Genomic DNA, 17,404 nt, shown 5'->3' on the forward strand with positions numbered 1-17,404 from the left:
AAATGGGCTATTTCTATATCTAATAGGGTTGCCTTTGGAACCTGTTAGGCTTGTTAAACACATAAAATAAGCTCCTCTTAATATTTTTATTTTCCCACTCAAATGACACTTTATAAATCAGTGATATAAAGGCTTTAGGGAGAGCAACTTAGCTATGATTATGGCTTCCAATATTTCGTTGGGACTCTCCCATGACCTCCACTGTGAACAGCAAAATGTTCTATTCATTGCGGATCCAAGGCCAGAACATTCTTGCAGAACCCTCTGGATTTAATTTGATACAAATTACACGTGGTATTTTCTCAAAGAAAGTCAGCAGACATTCTGCTTTGGGAATCTGTAGAAAACTGTCTGATTCAAATTTCCTTGGAATTTTAGATCGCTCTTAAGCTGCTGGGATCAGAGGCCAGGTATGGCCCAATGCTTCCCAAGACCTATCAAATACCATCTGAAATACTGAAGGAGACAGGGACTCAAACAGAATGAACTAGACATGATTAATAGAACAGGGATATTTCTAGCAAATCCAAAATCTCAGGAGTGACCAGTTAAAGTGTGCCTCCTATGAGATTCTTGAAATAGAACATGATCTTGAACCCAAAGGCAGAATCTACCCTGGCAGTTTTTTGATGTGGAGAAATTGGGTCTCCGTGATACTTCTTCAGCCTTGGTAAAGGTGTTAGGAAGGCCTTGTGGTTCTTTTAGTGGTCCAGCTTTCTGTTTGCCCATGTGCCACATCATCCTGTGGGCCAGGCCTTCCCTTCTGAATCTGGTGATTGCTCATATGCTGTCAGCACTCAGGAAATACTATTTTATTTTATTGTCCATTGCTGAGCCTCCATGGAGGCTACTTCTTTCTTTTCTCTTCCCCTAAGGAGCAGTATGTATCAGTTAGTCAGCCTGAAACACAAACACAAGTGAGGTACTAATGGAGACAGCTACAGGGCATGATACCCCAGCATGCCAATGATAATGATTTCAGATCTGGGAAGGAGACACAGAGACCTAAGTTGTCTCACTCACATTTACAGCTCCAGCACCTGTCACTGGTTCTCAGACATTTTTAGTTGTCACGTGTGTGTAGTAGTGATTGGAGGGGCTTGAGGAAGGATTGTCCCACCAAATAGCATCCCTATTAGACCAGACCAAAATTTGCCTCCTCATTCCCCAGAATGCCATGATTCCCAGTTTTCCAATGGTGGGAAAACCATTGATAACACCCTCGAAGTCTTCTCTCTCTCACTTCCTGTTTAGAGCTATACAATTCTTTTAGCAATTTCATAAGATGTGTATACTATGGAATTTAAATCAGGCAAACTTGAGGATAGGATTTTGAACACTTAAAATGAGCCTGGTGCTCCAGCCTTTAACCCGTCCCCTCAAGTGGTCTCTCTCTATTGCTGTCGGCTGTAGATGGATTTGTTGTCTAAATGAAGAGAAGCAGCTCTTCCCCATGGATGACCATCAAAAACCATAAGGTATGGAAAGACAACTTCATATCTGAAAATGCACTTAAAAGCAAGAGAAATCTCATTTTTGCATGTCTTATTTATAAATTCAGCAATAATATTGCAATATAATTAAGAATATTTGTATATGGATTTCTAGTTTAAAAATTTATACAGTATTCTACAGCACTTAGAACATTCTCAATCAACAGGGAGCTGTAGAAAGTACTTCACTAGAATGGAAAGAGTGCTCCTTATCCTCTATTAAAGCTAAAACCAAACTGTCACTTGTTCAAATAAAATAATACTCTTAATGACCCTTACAGTTCAGGGAAGATAATACCAAATGGAAGCTGAAGTTATTCATGAATGTATTCACTCAGTCATTGTCTCAGTTATTCAGCAAGCATTTTTCAAATATCTCTTAAGTATAATAGTACATATTGTGGTAACAAATATAAAAGATTGAGGAGGAATCTAGCTATTGCATTGTTTTCATTTCCTCCATGCTTCAGTTTTTTTCTTAATACCTATCCACTTCTCTACTCACTCCTGAATGGTTTCTGTCCCCATCGTCTTACTGAAATATTCTTGTATAGGTCTATATGACCTCATTTTGGTCAACGCCAGTAATCTTTATTTAATTATCTCTTCATAATTAATACTGTTGCATGGTCCATTAAAATTTTTTTTTCTTCCACTGACTACCAGTGCACTCTGATTTTTCTTCTGTGTTTCTGCACTCTTTTACAGATTCACTTTCTCTTCCTATTTTTAAACATCTAGGTGTTTCAGGATATCACGGTCTTTGATGTCTTCTTCTCAAGCAAGTGTCAATGGTGGGTCTGAGAAGCATATATCAAAATCATTTGGGCAACTTTTTCAAAGTACGGTTAACTTACTCCAGAAATGTTAATGTGTATTTAACATTAAATACACATTAATATTAAATACATTATGTGAGAGCTAAGGACAAGTGATTCTAAAATTTGAATAGACTATCACAGCAAGTCGTGAACGTTGATTGGATTGCATCTCTGTACAGTCCAATAGGAATGGCGGAGAAAGTGTAGCGGTCATTATTCAACACCCTCTTTCCAAGTGAACACATCAGCTCTTAAATCTGCAACCACTGTCTACTAACTTATTTCTCCTGATTTTCCATATTGAAAAGCTCCACTCAAATTTTCCACAACTACCTCAAATTCAAACCATCTACAAATAGATCATGTCTTCTTTATTTACACTGAAACTCACCTGGCTGTCAGGAGCAAAAACACAGAAGGGTACCTTCATTCTCTCCTGTGCATCTCCTCCAACTCCAAGATTTAATCAGTCACCAAGGCCCACTGAGTCAACTCCTACATATCATTTGAACCCTTTCCTTTCTCTATTTCCATCCCCATACCTCAGTTTCATCTTTCAACGCTTCTCATCCGAATTCCTACAACAGCCTTTCAACTTGTTCTCCTGCCTCTAGGTTCACCCTCACCCAATCCATTCTCTACCCGTATGCCATATAGAACTTTCTAAATCAGAAGTATGAGCATGTCACTCAGCAACTCACGAATCTTTCCATGCTGCCAATTGATTTTAAGATAAAAAATAAAATTCCAAGCATACCAAATAAGATCCTCAGTGCTTGATTCTTTTTCTAGTCTTATCCCTGTTGGCTGACTCCCTAACACTGTTCTCTAGCCTTCTGAAATTTTTCTGGTTCCCTGACACTCCTATGGTCTATCATCTATTTCTCAGCCTAGAATACCCTTCCTTTTGGCCTCTCACTCTCCTCTCTTTCTCCCGTGACTCACCTATCCTTGAACAACTCTTCATCATCCTTCGCAACACTATTCAGAAGTTGTCTCAGCAAACCTTCCCTGACCCTCATCCTCCCCTCTTACTTGGGGCAAGGGTATTAGCCCCTTTAAAGCACTTTCCACCATTATAGTCATTATTATAGCACATTTATTTTTTGCTTTTCTGATTATAAAAGTACTGTAAGTTCATATTTTAAAATGGAGAAATAGAAGAAAATCATAAAAAATAAAAATTGCTCATGATTCCACTGCTCAGAGATTCACCACCATACACACACACACACACACACACACACACACACACACACACACACACAATTAGAATCACACAGTATAGATCATGGATCAACAAACTATGGCTTATGATCCAAATCTGTCCTGCCATCTGTTTTTGTATGGCCTGTAAGGTAAGAATGGCTTTTGCATTCTTAAGTGGTTGAAAACAAAACTTAAAAAAGAATATTCCATGACATATAATAATTATATGAAACTCAAATTTCAATGTCCATAATAAAGTTTTTTTTGGAACACAACTATGTCTACTGGTTAACATATTGTCCACAGCTACTATCACAATACAACAGCCTAGTCTAAATAGTTGCAACTCACAGAGTAATATGATTCTAAAATATTTACCTAAAATAATTTAAAATTTAGATAAAATATCCTAAAATATTCACCATCTGACCCTTTTACAGAAGAAGTTTGCTGACTTCTGGTTTAGAGAGCTGTTCAGCTTAAAATAGTATTATGAGTCCTTTGTTTTCAATACTTTGTAGAAAAAATAATTTTAGTGGCTATCTAAACTCCCATCACATGGGATGCCATAATTTATGTAATTATTCCCCTGTTGTTAAATTTTAAATCTGCTTTGCATTTATAACTATTGTAAGTAATGTTGAGCTGAGTCAATTCCAATAATCCTCATTTAATTTGACTTCTGGGTCCTTTCATACAAATCTTTGTAGACCCCTCTTGTGTTCATAAAATAAATTTTTAAAAGTGAAATTACTGGGTTAAGGATTATCCACAAGGCTTGATGCAATTGCTACATTGTTCTCCAGAAATTTGTACCAATTGACTAGCAATATCATAATAAATTAAAATTGTTTACTTATCTGACTTCCCCACTAACCCTTGAAAAGAACTGTTTTTTATTCCTTGTGTGTAATGCAGTGTGTAACATAGAAAGTACACAACAGATGCATGAGGAGTGAATAGCCAGGCCTGGGTGATGCTTATTTGCCCAGGTCCATTTCAAGCACTGCAGAGCGGTGTTTCTCAATCTTGAGAACACAAGAACTCAGAGAATAAGCTACGGATCCCCAGTTTGAGAAAATACGAAAAAAGTCAAACACTGCCATTCCTTTAGCACCAATGAAATGAAAATACAAGCACAAGTGTAAGCATTGAAATTTGGTAGCGTATATTAAATATTTTTAAATCAAAATTTGAGATTATTTTAGATACTTACGCATCTCTCACAGTATATTTGTGAACTCTTAGGGACATGAGAAGCACAATTTGAGAAACAGCTTAATAGAGGAAATGAAGAAAGGAGTGTAGTCTTGGGAGTATCACCTAAATGTGCTGATGTGCAGCTGCAGTGTCAGCAACCAACACCAGAGATAATCTATGCCAATGAACTATGGAGTCAATATACTCCAACTGGCTAGAAACCACTTCTGCCTTTCCAGGCTTATGGTTGCAGCATTTGTGGAAGGTAAGAAGAGAATAGCAGCTTGAGGTGGAAAAAAAATCATAAAGTTGAACTAAAAAGATCAGAGGAGGAGGTAAAAAGAGATGGAGGGCTGTGCTAGATAGCAAAGCATCTGGAAATCAGAGAACCTTGGGGGGCACAGGCAGGAATGGCAGGATTAACAGAGCCAAGAAGACAAAAGACATTACGGAGTTTGATGTAAGAAAGTGGAGACCACTTTTTTGTGGCACCTCAGAGGCAATCAGCTGCTTCTTGAAGCAGTTGAATATCTCCTTCTCAGCCACTGGCTGCCAGAAATTCACTGAAGTGGCTGATCAACGCAAAGTTCTTTTTTTCCTTTGAGACAGAGTCTCACTCTGTCACCCAGGCTGGAGTGAGTGGTGTGATCTCAGCTCACTGCAACCTCCGCCTCCCAGGTTCAAGTGATTCTCCTGCCTCAGCCTCTTGAGTAGCTGGGATTACAGGTGTGCACCACCACACCTGGCTAATTTTTGTATTTTTAGTAGAGATGGGGTTTCGGCATGTTGGCCAGGCTGGTCTGTAACTCTTGACCTCAACTGATCCACCCTCCCAGCTTCCCAAAGTGTTGGGATTACAAGCATAAGCCACTGCTCCCGGCCAAAGTTCATACTTTTTATGACAAGCACATGGCCACAGAAGTAGCTGCTGATGCTCTGGGTGAAGAATGGAAGGATTATGTAGTCCACATCAGTGGTAGGAATGACAAACAAGGTTTTCCCATGAAGCAGGATGTCTTGGCCCATGACCATGTCCACCTGCTACTGAGTACAGGGCATTCCTGTTATACAGCCGGAAGAACTGGAGAAAGAAAGTGTAAAGCTGTTCAGGATTGCATTGTGGATGTCAATCTAAATGTTCTCAATTGACTTATTGTAAAAAAGGGAGAGAAGGATGTTCCTGGACTGACTGACACCATGATGCCTCATCACTTGGGGCCCAAAAGAGCTAGCAGAATCCACAAACTTTTCAATCTCTCTAAAAAAAGATGATGTCCAACAATATGTGGTAAGAAAGGCCTTTAACAAAGAAGGTAAGCCTAGGACCAACACACCCAAGATTCAGCATCTTGTTACTCCAAATGTCTTACAACATAAATGCTGCTATGTTGCTCTGCAGAAACAGTATACTATAGAACATGCTAAACTTTTGGCCAAAAGAATGAAGGAGGCCAAAAAAATACGCCAGGAGCAGATTATCAAGAAACGCAGCCTGTCCTCTCTAAGAGCGTCTACTTCTGAGTCCAGTCAATAATAATATTTTTTGAGTAACAAGTAAATAAAATCAGACTACACTCCCCAGAAAGAAGGTTGAGACCAGAAAGGACACTGTAATGAATGGGGTAAAGCTCCCAGGAAACATCACAAATACATCAAAATAATAACTCTCACAAATAGAGTAGGACTGATATTCTTTTTGTGAACTCAAAATAGTTATAAAAGATATTCTGCCAGAAACATAAGTAAACAGTAGAGCAATTACTCATTTAACTTGATTGATATATTGAGTCAATCCGGAAAATGGGATAAAGATCTATTTTGCCCAGTGATTGTTTTTGGATGGAATTAACCTTATATTGTCACTTATATTAACTTTCTAAAATAAAATTGAAAATTTTTCTTCTCATGAAAAGGAGACAATTTTGGTCATGAAGAAAATGTTGACATAATATTATCTTTCATGTATAAAGATTATGTTTTCCAACAACAAAAAAAATCATTCACATTGAGCTGTTTCTCCAGTGGTGGAGATGAATTTGCCTTGAGTGGCCACATTGTGAAATAAACCTCCTGTCAAAGCATGGCATGCAGCGTAACATAGTGATTAAGAACCAGACGCTAGAGTCCACATTCTGGTTCCACCAGGTAGTAGCTCTGCACATTTTATAAATTACTTTTTCTCACTAGGCCTCAGCCTGTTATAAAATATGAACACTAATAATAACTATCTTATAAGATTTTGTGAAGATTAAATGAAGTAATCCATGGAAGCTCTTAGTAAAGTGCCTCAAATATAGTAAGTATGTAATAAATATTAGCTATTATTTTAATTATGTTTATCTTTTTGTGTACCTTCTAACTACTATTATTATTGTGTATTTATCAACCACTTGTAGGGAACATATTGAAGTCACAGTAGGAATAAACTAAGTGGACACCATACCCACAAGAGGAAACAAAAACTTATTTCTGATTTGAAATGTCTACATGGAATGCCAATCATGATAGCTTGCAATGACAATTTCAGAAATGATGAAAGTTCAAAACATAAGATATTTTAATCTGAATCCAAGTAACAATGATTTACTGTCAAGAAACATGTATGTTAGAATATGTTTTTAAAATAATTGCTTTTTTTCAGAATAAAAACGCAATCATTCATTTTGTTCTTAAACTTCATACTCATTCTCTATGGTGAAATGATTTATTTTTTGTATATGAAAACAAATAATTGTATCACATATGCTGATGAGGTGGAGGGTACAAACATCTACTACTTAAAATTGAATGTAGAAATGTAGTAAACTTGGCAAAAGTCTACATTGTATAAAGTTCAAGTCTCAGCATTTGGGGCTTCATAGTAAATACAATTACCTCAACAAATTTGGTCTATTGGTTTCTGAAATCCATGTTAAAATAAGAATGAAATGTTGCATTTTGGGATTTGTAATTCCCTTGGGCTGAAGACTGCATTAATGATTAGGGAGATACTGATATATTCCTCTCTATGCATCCTTGGGCCATCCCTCCCCAAAATAAAATGAACATATGTGAGTGCAAACATATGTTGTCATTACTGCTACCATATTGCCAATGCTTATAAATCATCTTATGCTACTTCTTCTAATGCTAATAATTTTTCTAATACATTTGTTTCAAAAAATCATACAATGCATACAAATGATCAATTTTTAAGAATAATAGTCGCTTGCTGATAGGTAAATTATATGTGAAAATTGTTCATGGAACTGTTATCCATGGTATTTGATAGAATTGTATTTGAATTAATAAATACTTTATTGTCAATTTGATTCTAATTCTACTGCCAAGCATTTCTGTAATTAATCTTTCAGAGTCAAGATGAAGATGCCATCTGAAATTTCTATTCTATGAATGACATCTGGATATTGATTTCCTGAAATTTTCTTGAAACTACACCTTGTCCTCTCTAGTAAGTATCTAAAATGCTTCCTAAATAAAGAACATTAAAGACTAAATTTTTTTTTATTTTTGAGACAGAGTCTTGCTCTGTTGCCCAGGCTGGAGTGCAGTGGCACGATCTTGGCTAACTGCAACCTCTGCCTCCCAGGTTCAAGCCATCCTCCTGCCTCGGCCCCACCTAGTAGCTGGGATTATAGGCACACGCCACTGTGCCTGACTAATTTTTGAATTTTTTGGGGAGATGGGGTTTTGCCATGTTGGCCAGGCTGGTTTTGAACTCCTGACCTCAGGTTATCCACCTGCCTCGGCCTCCCAAAGTGCTGGGATTACTGGCATGAGCCACCGCCCCCGGCCTAAAGACTAAATTCTTAAAAGCCACAAAAATTTTTTTGGCTTCCTGAGAGCTTTTAAATCACCAAAGAGCTTACAATTTAGGGAAGACTTTAGGAATGCTCTATTCAAACCTAATATGAACAAATTTCTTTAAATATTTTCAACTACATATGATTAATTGACAGTGATTTCCCTCCAATTAGACTATCTGTAATGAAAAATATGCAGGTAAATGGATCTAAACTATTCCACAAAAACTCATTCATAGGTTTCCTTATACTTGTGAACATTATTTGGAGAATTAAAAAAAAAAAAGGTTTAGAAAATTATTAAACAATGTAACACACTGGGATTGTTTAAATAGTTTTAAAATACGTTATAATGTATATATTACAGGAGGAAAAGACAGCAAATTAATTCAAAGATGAGATGCATTTAGAGATTATTTACATATGTGATTCATCTATTTAAAAAACAATAAAAAAGTAACATTGTAATGAACAAGCATATTACATTATAAACAATCTTTTTACCAGAAGTTACAAATAACACTACAAGACTGTGTGGGACCTATGTTTCACCATCCTATCACTGCTTCAATACTGTGTTTGTGTTTCTTTCTTTCTTTTCTTTTTGAGACAGAGTCTCACTCTGTCGCCCAGGCTGGAGTGCAGTGGTGCGATCTCAGCTCACTGCAACCTCTACTTCCCCCGACCCCCATAGCTGGGACTATAGGCATGTGCCACCAAGCCTGGTTAATGTTTGTATTTTTTTGTAGAATGGGGTTTCACCATGTTGGCCAGGCTGGTCTCGAACTCCTGACCTCAAGTGATCCACCCACCTTGGCCTCCCAAAGTGCTGGGATTATAGGCATGAGCCACCATGCCCAGTGGTATTTGTGTTTCTTAATACAAGATACGTCTCTGGATACTCTGTACCTCTCTACCTTCTAGATCACACAGAACCTTATTTTCCTCTTCTCTGTCATTCCAGTGAGGATACACCTCCAACAGCCACAAAGAAGCCAGCCTAGCTCTCAGTCCAGGTACCAACTATCCAGGAGAATCATTACTTCCTCTCAGGCAGCCTCAAGGCTGAAACAATGGCCCATGACTTCTGTCTCTCCTCAATCAATTCCCTCACTGGAGTTCTTCCCCTGAACAAAGACCAGCTTGTTCATTTGCATTTCATTGGCAGATAATATTACTTGAGATATCATTCAATTTGTTATTTTTATCTTAACATACACAGGGGTGGGGAGGAGAAAAAGAAATTAAGCAAACTGTGAATGTCCCTTTGTTCAGTGTTATCTGTTTCTGTTAACTATGTAAGATGTTGGTAGATGGCAAACAAACTCCCTGAGAAAAAAACAGTGGGAGTTTTCATATGAAAGTGTTCAGAGAGTGGTTCAATGATCACTCTGCAAGATATTGTAGGAAATATCTGCACCCATCTGAGAGATTAACTGGATGCCTTCTAAGGACCCATCTATTTCCATGGTTTAGTGATACAATAATTAATTAATTTATGCAACAGATAATGAGTATTTACCATTTGCAAGGCACAAGGAGTAGCTGAAATCTAGAAACTTTGTATGTGAAATGTTTAACTTTTTTGTCTAACACATTTCATACAAGGGTTTAAAATTAGATCCAGGGTTGGCGAGAGGCATATAATATCTAAGACGTTACTGAAATACAAGAATAAAACCATTGTTTTCACTGTTGAAGAGAAGCAATGTTTCCTCACTTGGTAATGTAAAATTTTTTTTGCCATTAAAGACTGATTTTTCTTTCTACATTAAACATATTAAACACTAATAGGAAAATTAAGCCACCTATTGATTTTTTTCTTTTCTTTTTGCCAATAGAATAACACTTTTCTTCTCTCTCAGTAGAACCCTCCTTCCATGTGAGAAACCAATGACACAGGATTTTGGGAAGGATCAACCTGCTCCTTCACCCACTGACAAGGGAAAGTAATGACATAGGGCCAGCTCCATAACAGTTGCCATCTCCCTTGTCAATGAGTTGATGGGCCCAAGGATGAAAACATGATTGATTCAAGGATGGAAAATGATTAAAGTCTGGAAAATCAGGTTTCACAGAATCTTTTCTGCTGAGGGTATCTGTAAAGATTCTATTCACTAGTTACAAATTTGATAAGATGTGAGCTTGGTGTAGCTGACTGGCCATACCATCAGCTATGTGTAGACAGACTGTCCATGAGCTGGAGAGACAGAACCTTGACAATGTTACAGTATTCCTGTATTCAGCCTTCTTCTAACTTGGTCTCCTACTTATGCAAATAAACACAGAGACCTAATCCACATTTTTCATGGCTTCTCCAAACCGAACTTAATAAACATGTGAAGTAAATTGAAATCTTTAAATCACCTCTGTTTATCAAAAGTATTGCATCTGATAAACATCATTATTTAGCTGCTTTAAAATGCATGTTACTTTGGAACATGGTTTTTGAACAGAGTCAACTGTCAATTCCTGAAGATCAGCTCTGTTTCCCCAACATCCACCTTCTGACTGCCCATTCAGCACCTCTCTAGACACAAAATGTCTAAATGAGATTTTTATTTTAAATGGGTGAGGGTCAGAAACAAATAATTTTTTTAAAAAATTTAATGTCAAATAAGGGTCTTGGTTTTGACATCTATAATAAAACCTCAACTAATGAATGCAATAATACTATCTCTTCTTTTACCAAGCAAAAAGATTAAATGTTTTAAAACATTTCTTTCAAAATATGTTTGAAATAAACATCATGCCGTGACTGTCAAGTTTGGCTTCAAATGATTTTTCCTGTCTCCATTATTTAATATATGTCTGAATTAACTACCAATATTATGTCCAGTTGTCATCACTTAGATTATCTATCACAATCACGCAGTGATGTTAATTGATTCAGAAGTAGTACCAGAGAATACATTTTCTTAGTTTAGCCCATAAAATCTCAGGGTAACAGTGTTCACAAGATGACTGATGTCATCGTCTATGTTCTAAGATCTGTTATCTTCTTTAGAGCAGATATTTTATCAAAATGACTGAGCCCTAATTTTAAAATTAAAATGAACAGAACTGCTGAAAGTCTGAATAAATAGATAGGCTTTAGGCTATATGTATCTCTTGTTTGAATAAATTGGTATTTTAGAGTATTTTGGTCAAACAAAAATATACAACCACACTGTTAGTCATACTGCTAGTCTTTGCTAACATTAGAGTTCAGCCACGCTCATTCATTTATCAAATACTTGAGGAGCCTCCACCATGTGCCTGACTTTGCAAGACTTTCCAAGGACACTAGGAGACATATGACATGGCAGCTTCAGCAAGGCAGGCTAATATAACCAACCTGCTCCCGCAGCATTTGGTAGGTGTCATGGGCACTGAGCAGCTGAGCCCTTTGTAAGACCTCTGAAGCCAATCCTTCCTATTCTCCCTCTACAACTTGATGTGCTCAAACCTCACTCAGTGAACTGGCTGCACCAGTGCTACCTGGGGGAAATTTTGGAAAATACAGATCCCCAGGTCCCACTTCAGAGGATTCTGACTCAATAGGTTTGGAGTAAAAGCCACGAATCTCTTCTTTTAAAACTCCTCAGTTGACTGTAACATACAATCACGTTTTGGAAGCACCACTCCACATATATATTCTGGGGTGGAAAAATCAGTGCACCAATTCATGAGTAAGATATTAGGGCATTTGAAAAGCCTTGAGTCCCCCAAATATCTCTACCCACAGGACTATCAGGGTACCTGAAAATGTCCCTCTTCACTGTTGTTCTTTTAACTTTAGATGTTCTCTCTATAAAGTTCTGAATACAGAGCACAATCAGGTCACTCCTCAGGCTATCGCTTGTCAATGATTATTCATCAGCAATAAGATAAAGAGAAACCTCCTTTTAGTGGCATACGAGGCCTTCTGCGTTTCAGCCACTGCCTACTTGTCCATCCTATCTTTCTCATGACCCTTTTCCCAATCTTTTTATCCCTAGCACATGGGCCAACCATACAAAACTACTTACTGCTCTCCTAATGCTGTGCATGGGGTTGGTCCTGGGACCTTGATACATGCTTTTCCTGTTGCTCAAGCTGTCTTCCCATCTCTAATATACCTGGCAAAATCATCTCTGAGGAAGACTTTCTTGATTTCCCCCTATATCCTCCTTTTCCTTGTAACTATATTTTATATGAGTTTCTGCTGAAGCTGTTACAACTTTATTGGGTTTATTTGTTTAAATGTCCAACTTGTGATGTCTGAAACTTCCTTTTAAATAGTTCTCCCCCCTGGGGGTTGAAAAGCCTTGTTTTGTCATATTACCATGGTTGGTTTTCTGGATCCTTCTCATTTGGGTATGCTCTCTCAGAGGGAAGGTCTAAGGCTGAAGGCTGTTGTTCAGATTCTTTTATCCCATGGGGTGTTCCCTTTTCCTATGTATTCTTCCCCTTTTCCTATGGATGTGGCTTCCTGTGAGCTGAACTGCAGTGATTGTTTTCTCTCTTCTGAGTCTAGCCACCTAGCAAGTCTACCTGGCTCCAGGCTGGTAATGGGGGTTGTCTGCACAGAGTCCAGTGATGTAAACCATCTATGGGTCTCTCAACCTTAGATACCAGCACCTGTTCTGGTAGAGTGGCAGGGGTGGGGGGTGGGGGTGCAGTGGATTCTGTGAGGGTTCTTAGCTTTGGTGGTTTAATGCTCTATTTTTGTACTGGTTGGCCTCCCCAAAAAAATCACATTAGTTCACCAGCAATGGATGAAAACCAACAAGAAATCCCTTTACCTGAAAAAGAATTCAGGAGGTTACTTATTAAGCCAATCAGGGAGGGATCAGAGAAAGGTGAAGCCCAATGCAAGGAACTCCAAAACATGATACAAGAAGTGAAGGGAGAAATATTAAAGGAAATAGATAGCTTAAAGAAAAGATAATCAAACATTCAGGAAACTTTGGACACACTTTTAGAAATGTGAAATCCTCTGGAAAGTCACAAAATAGAATTGAACATGTAGAAGAAAGAAATTCAGAGCTCAAAGACAAGGTTTTTGAATTAACCCAATCCAACAAAGACAAAGAAAAAAGAATAAGAAAATATGAACAAAGCCTCCAAGAAGTCTGGGATTATGTTAAATGACAAAACCTAAGAATAATTGGTGTTCCTGAGGAAGAAGAAAATTCTAAAACCTTGGAAGACATATTTGGGGGAATAATCGAGGAAAACTTCCCCAGCCTTGCTAGAGACCTAGACATCCAAATACAAGAAGCACAAAGAACATCCAGGAAATTCATTGCAAAAAGTATTCACCTAGGTGCATTGTCATCAAGTTATCCAAAGTTAAGACAAAGGAAAGAATCTTAAGAGCTGTGAGACAAAATCGCCACATACTCTATAAAGGAAAACTTACCAGATTAACAGTAGATTTATCAGCAGAAACCCTAAAAGCTAGGAGGGATTGGGGTCCTGTCTTCAGCCTCCTCACACAAAACAATTATCAGCCAAGAATTTTGTATCCAGCAAACCTAAGCCTTGTATATGAAGGAAAGATACAGTCTTTTTCAGACAAGCACATGCTGAGAGAATTCACCATTACCAAGCCACCACTACAGGAACTGCTAAAAGCTCTAAATCTTGAAACAAATCATGGAAACACAACAAAACAGAACCTCTTTAAAGCATAAATCACATAGGACCTATAAAACAAAAATACAAGTTAAAAAGCAAAAACAAAAAACAAAACAAACCGAAGTACACAGGCAACAAAGAGCACAATGAATGCAACAGTACCTCATATTTCAATAATAACATTGAATGTAAATGCCTAAATGCTCCACTTAAAAGATACAGAACCGGCTGGGCATGGTGGCTTACACCTGTAATCCCAGCACTTTGGGAGGCTAAGTTGGGTAGACCACAAGGTCAGGAGTTCAAGACCAGCCTGGCCAACATGGTGAAACCCTGTCTCTACTAAAGATACAAAAAATTAGCCAGGTGTGATGGCACACACCTGTAATCCCAGCTTCTGGGGAGGCTGAGGCAGGAGAATCGCTTGAACCTGGGAGGCAGAGTTTGCAGTGAGCCGAGATCACACCATTGCACTCCAGCCTGGGCAATAGGGTGAGACTCTGTCTCAAAAAAAAAAAGATACAGAACTGCAGAATGGATAAGAACTCATCAACCAACTATCTGCTGCCTTCAGGAGATCTGCCTAACACATAAGAACTCACGTAAACTTAAAGGGTTGGAAAAAGGCATTTCATGCAAATGGACACCAAAAATGAGCAGGGTTAGCTATCATTATACCAGACAAAACAAACTTTAAAGCAACAGCAGTTAAAAGAGACAAAGAAGGACATTATATAATGGTAAAAGACCTTGTCCAACAGAAAAATATCACAATTCTAAACATACATGTACCTAACATTGGAGCTCCCAAATTTATAAAACAATTACTAATAGACCTAAAAAATGTGACAGACAGAAACACAATAGTGGGGGACTTCAATACCCCACTGACAACACACACTAGACAGATCATCAAGACAGAAAGTCAACAAAGAAACAATGGATTTAAACCATACCTTGGAACAAATGGACTTAGCAGATATATACAGAACATTTCATCCAACAACCACAGAATACACATTCTATTCAACAGCACGTGGAACTTTATCCAAGATAGACCATATGATAGGCCATAAAACGAGCCTTAATAAATTGAAGAAAATGGAAATTATATCAAGCACTCTCCCAGACAACAGTGGAATAAAACTGGAAATCGACTCCAAAAGGAACCTTCAAAACCATGCAAATACATGGAAATTAAATAATCTCCTGAATGAGTACTGGGTCAAAAATGAAATCAAGATGGAAATTTAAAAATTCTTCAAACTGGATGACAATAATGACACAACCTATCAAAATCTCTGGGATACAGCAAAGGTGGTGCTAAGAGGAAAGTTAATAGCTCTAAACACCTACATCAAAAAGACTGAAAGAGCACAAACTGACATTATAAGGTCACACCTTAAGGAACTATAGAAACAAGAACCAAACCCAAACCCAGAAGAAGAAAGGAAATAACCAAGATCAGAACAGAACTAAATGAAATTGAAACAAACAAACAAACAAAATACAAAACATAAATGAAACAAAAAGCTGGTTGTTTGAAAAGGTAAATAAAATTGATCGACCTTTAGCAAGATTAACCAAGAAAAGAAGAGAGAAAATCCAAATCACCTCACTAAGAAACAAAACAGGAGATAGTCTAACTGACACCACTGAAATATAAAAGATCATTCAAGGCTACTATGAACACTTTCATGCATATAGAAAACCTAGAAAAGATGGATACATTCCTGGAAAAATACAAACCCCTCTACCTTAAATCAAGAAGAATTAGATACCCTGAACAGACTAACAACAAGCAGCGAGATTGAAATGGTAATTTAAAAATTACCAATAGAAAAAGTCCAGGACCAGATGGATTCACAGCAGAATTATACCAGACATTCAAAGAAGAATTGGTACCAATCCTTTTGACACTATTCCACAAGATAAAGAAGGAACCCTCCCTAATTCATTCTATGAAGCCAGCATTACCCTAATACCAAAACCAGGAAAGGACATAACCAAAAAAGAAAACTACAGACTGATATCCTTGATGAACATAGATGCTAAAATCCTTAACAAAATATTAGTTAACCGAATCCAACAACATATCAAAAAGATAACCCACCATGATCAAGTGGGTTTCATACCAGGGATGCAGGGATAGCTTAACATATGCAAGTCAATAAATGTGATATACCACGTAAACAGAATTAAAAGCAAAAATCACATGATCATCTCAATAGATGCAGAAAAAGCACTCAACAAAATCCAGCATCCCTTTATGATTAAAACTCTCAGCTAAATCAGCATACAAGGGACATACCTTAATGTAATAAAAGCCATCTATGACAAACCCACAGCCAACACAATACTGAATGGAGAAAAGTTGAAAGCATGCCCTCTAAGAACTGGAACAAGACAAAAATGCCCATTCTCACCACTCCTCTTCAATATGGTACTGGAAGTCCTAGCCAGAGCAATCAGACAAGAGAAAGAAATAAAGGGCATCCAAATCAGTAAAGAGGATGTCAAACTGCCCCTGTTTGCTGACGATATAATCATTTACCTTGAAAATCCTAGGGACTCCTCCAGAAAGCTCCTAGAACTGATAAAAGAATGCAGCAAAGTTTCCAGATACAAGGTTAATATACACAAATCAGTAGCTCTTCTATACACCAACAGCAACCAAGCAGAGAATCAAATCAAGAACTCAACCCCTTTTACAATGGCTGCAAAAAAATAAAATACTTAGGAATATACCAACCAAGGAGTCAAAAGACCACTACAAAGAAAACTACAAAACACTGCTGAAAGAAATAATAGATGACATGAACAAATGGACACACATCCCATACTCATGGATGGGTAGAATCAATACTGTGAAAATGATCATACTGTCAAAAGCAATCTACAAATTTAATGCAGTTCCCATCAAAATACCACCATCATTCTTTACAGAATTAGAAAAAAACAATTCTAAAATTCACATGAAACCAAAAAGGAGCCCACATAGCCAAAGCAAGACTAAGCAAAAAGAATAAATCTAGACAGGGCACGGTGGCTCACGCCTATAATTCCAGCACTTTGGGAGGCCGAGGCAGGTGGATCACGAGGTCAGGAGATCGAGACCATCCTGGCTAACATGGTGAAACCCCATCTCTACTAAAAATACAAAAAATTAGCCAGGTGTGGTGGCGGGCACTTGTAGTCCAAGCTACTCAGGAGGCTGAGGCAGGAGAATGGCATGAACCTGGGAGGTGGAACTTGCAGTGAGCTGCCAAGATCA

The 17,404-nt window shown here is 37.7% G+C and overlaps 1 protein-coding gene and 1 pseudogene across 2 annotated transcripts in view; one reads left to right on the top strand and one right to left on the bottom strand.

Annotated features, from left to right (window-relative positions):
• Positions 1–17,404, bottom strand: part of CCDC141 (coiled-coil domain containing 141) — a 232,728-nt gene that overhangs the window by 178,718 nt on the left and 36,606 nt on the right. The window lies entirely within an intron of this gene.
• LOC117979272 (small ribosomal subunit protein eS6-like) lies at positions 1,431–7,492 on the top strand (annotated as a pseudogene).

The sequence above is a fragment of the Pan paniscus genome, chromosome 13 (genome assembly GCF_029289425.2).
Source record: "Pan paniscus chromosome 13, NHGRI_mPanPan1-v2.0_pri, whole genome shotgun sequence".
Taxonomy (NCBI): Eukaryota; Metazoa; Chordata; class Mammalia; order Primates; family Hominidae; genus Pan; species Pan paniscus.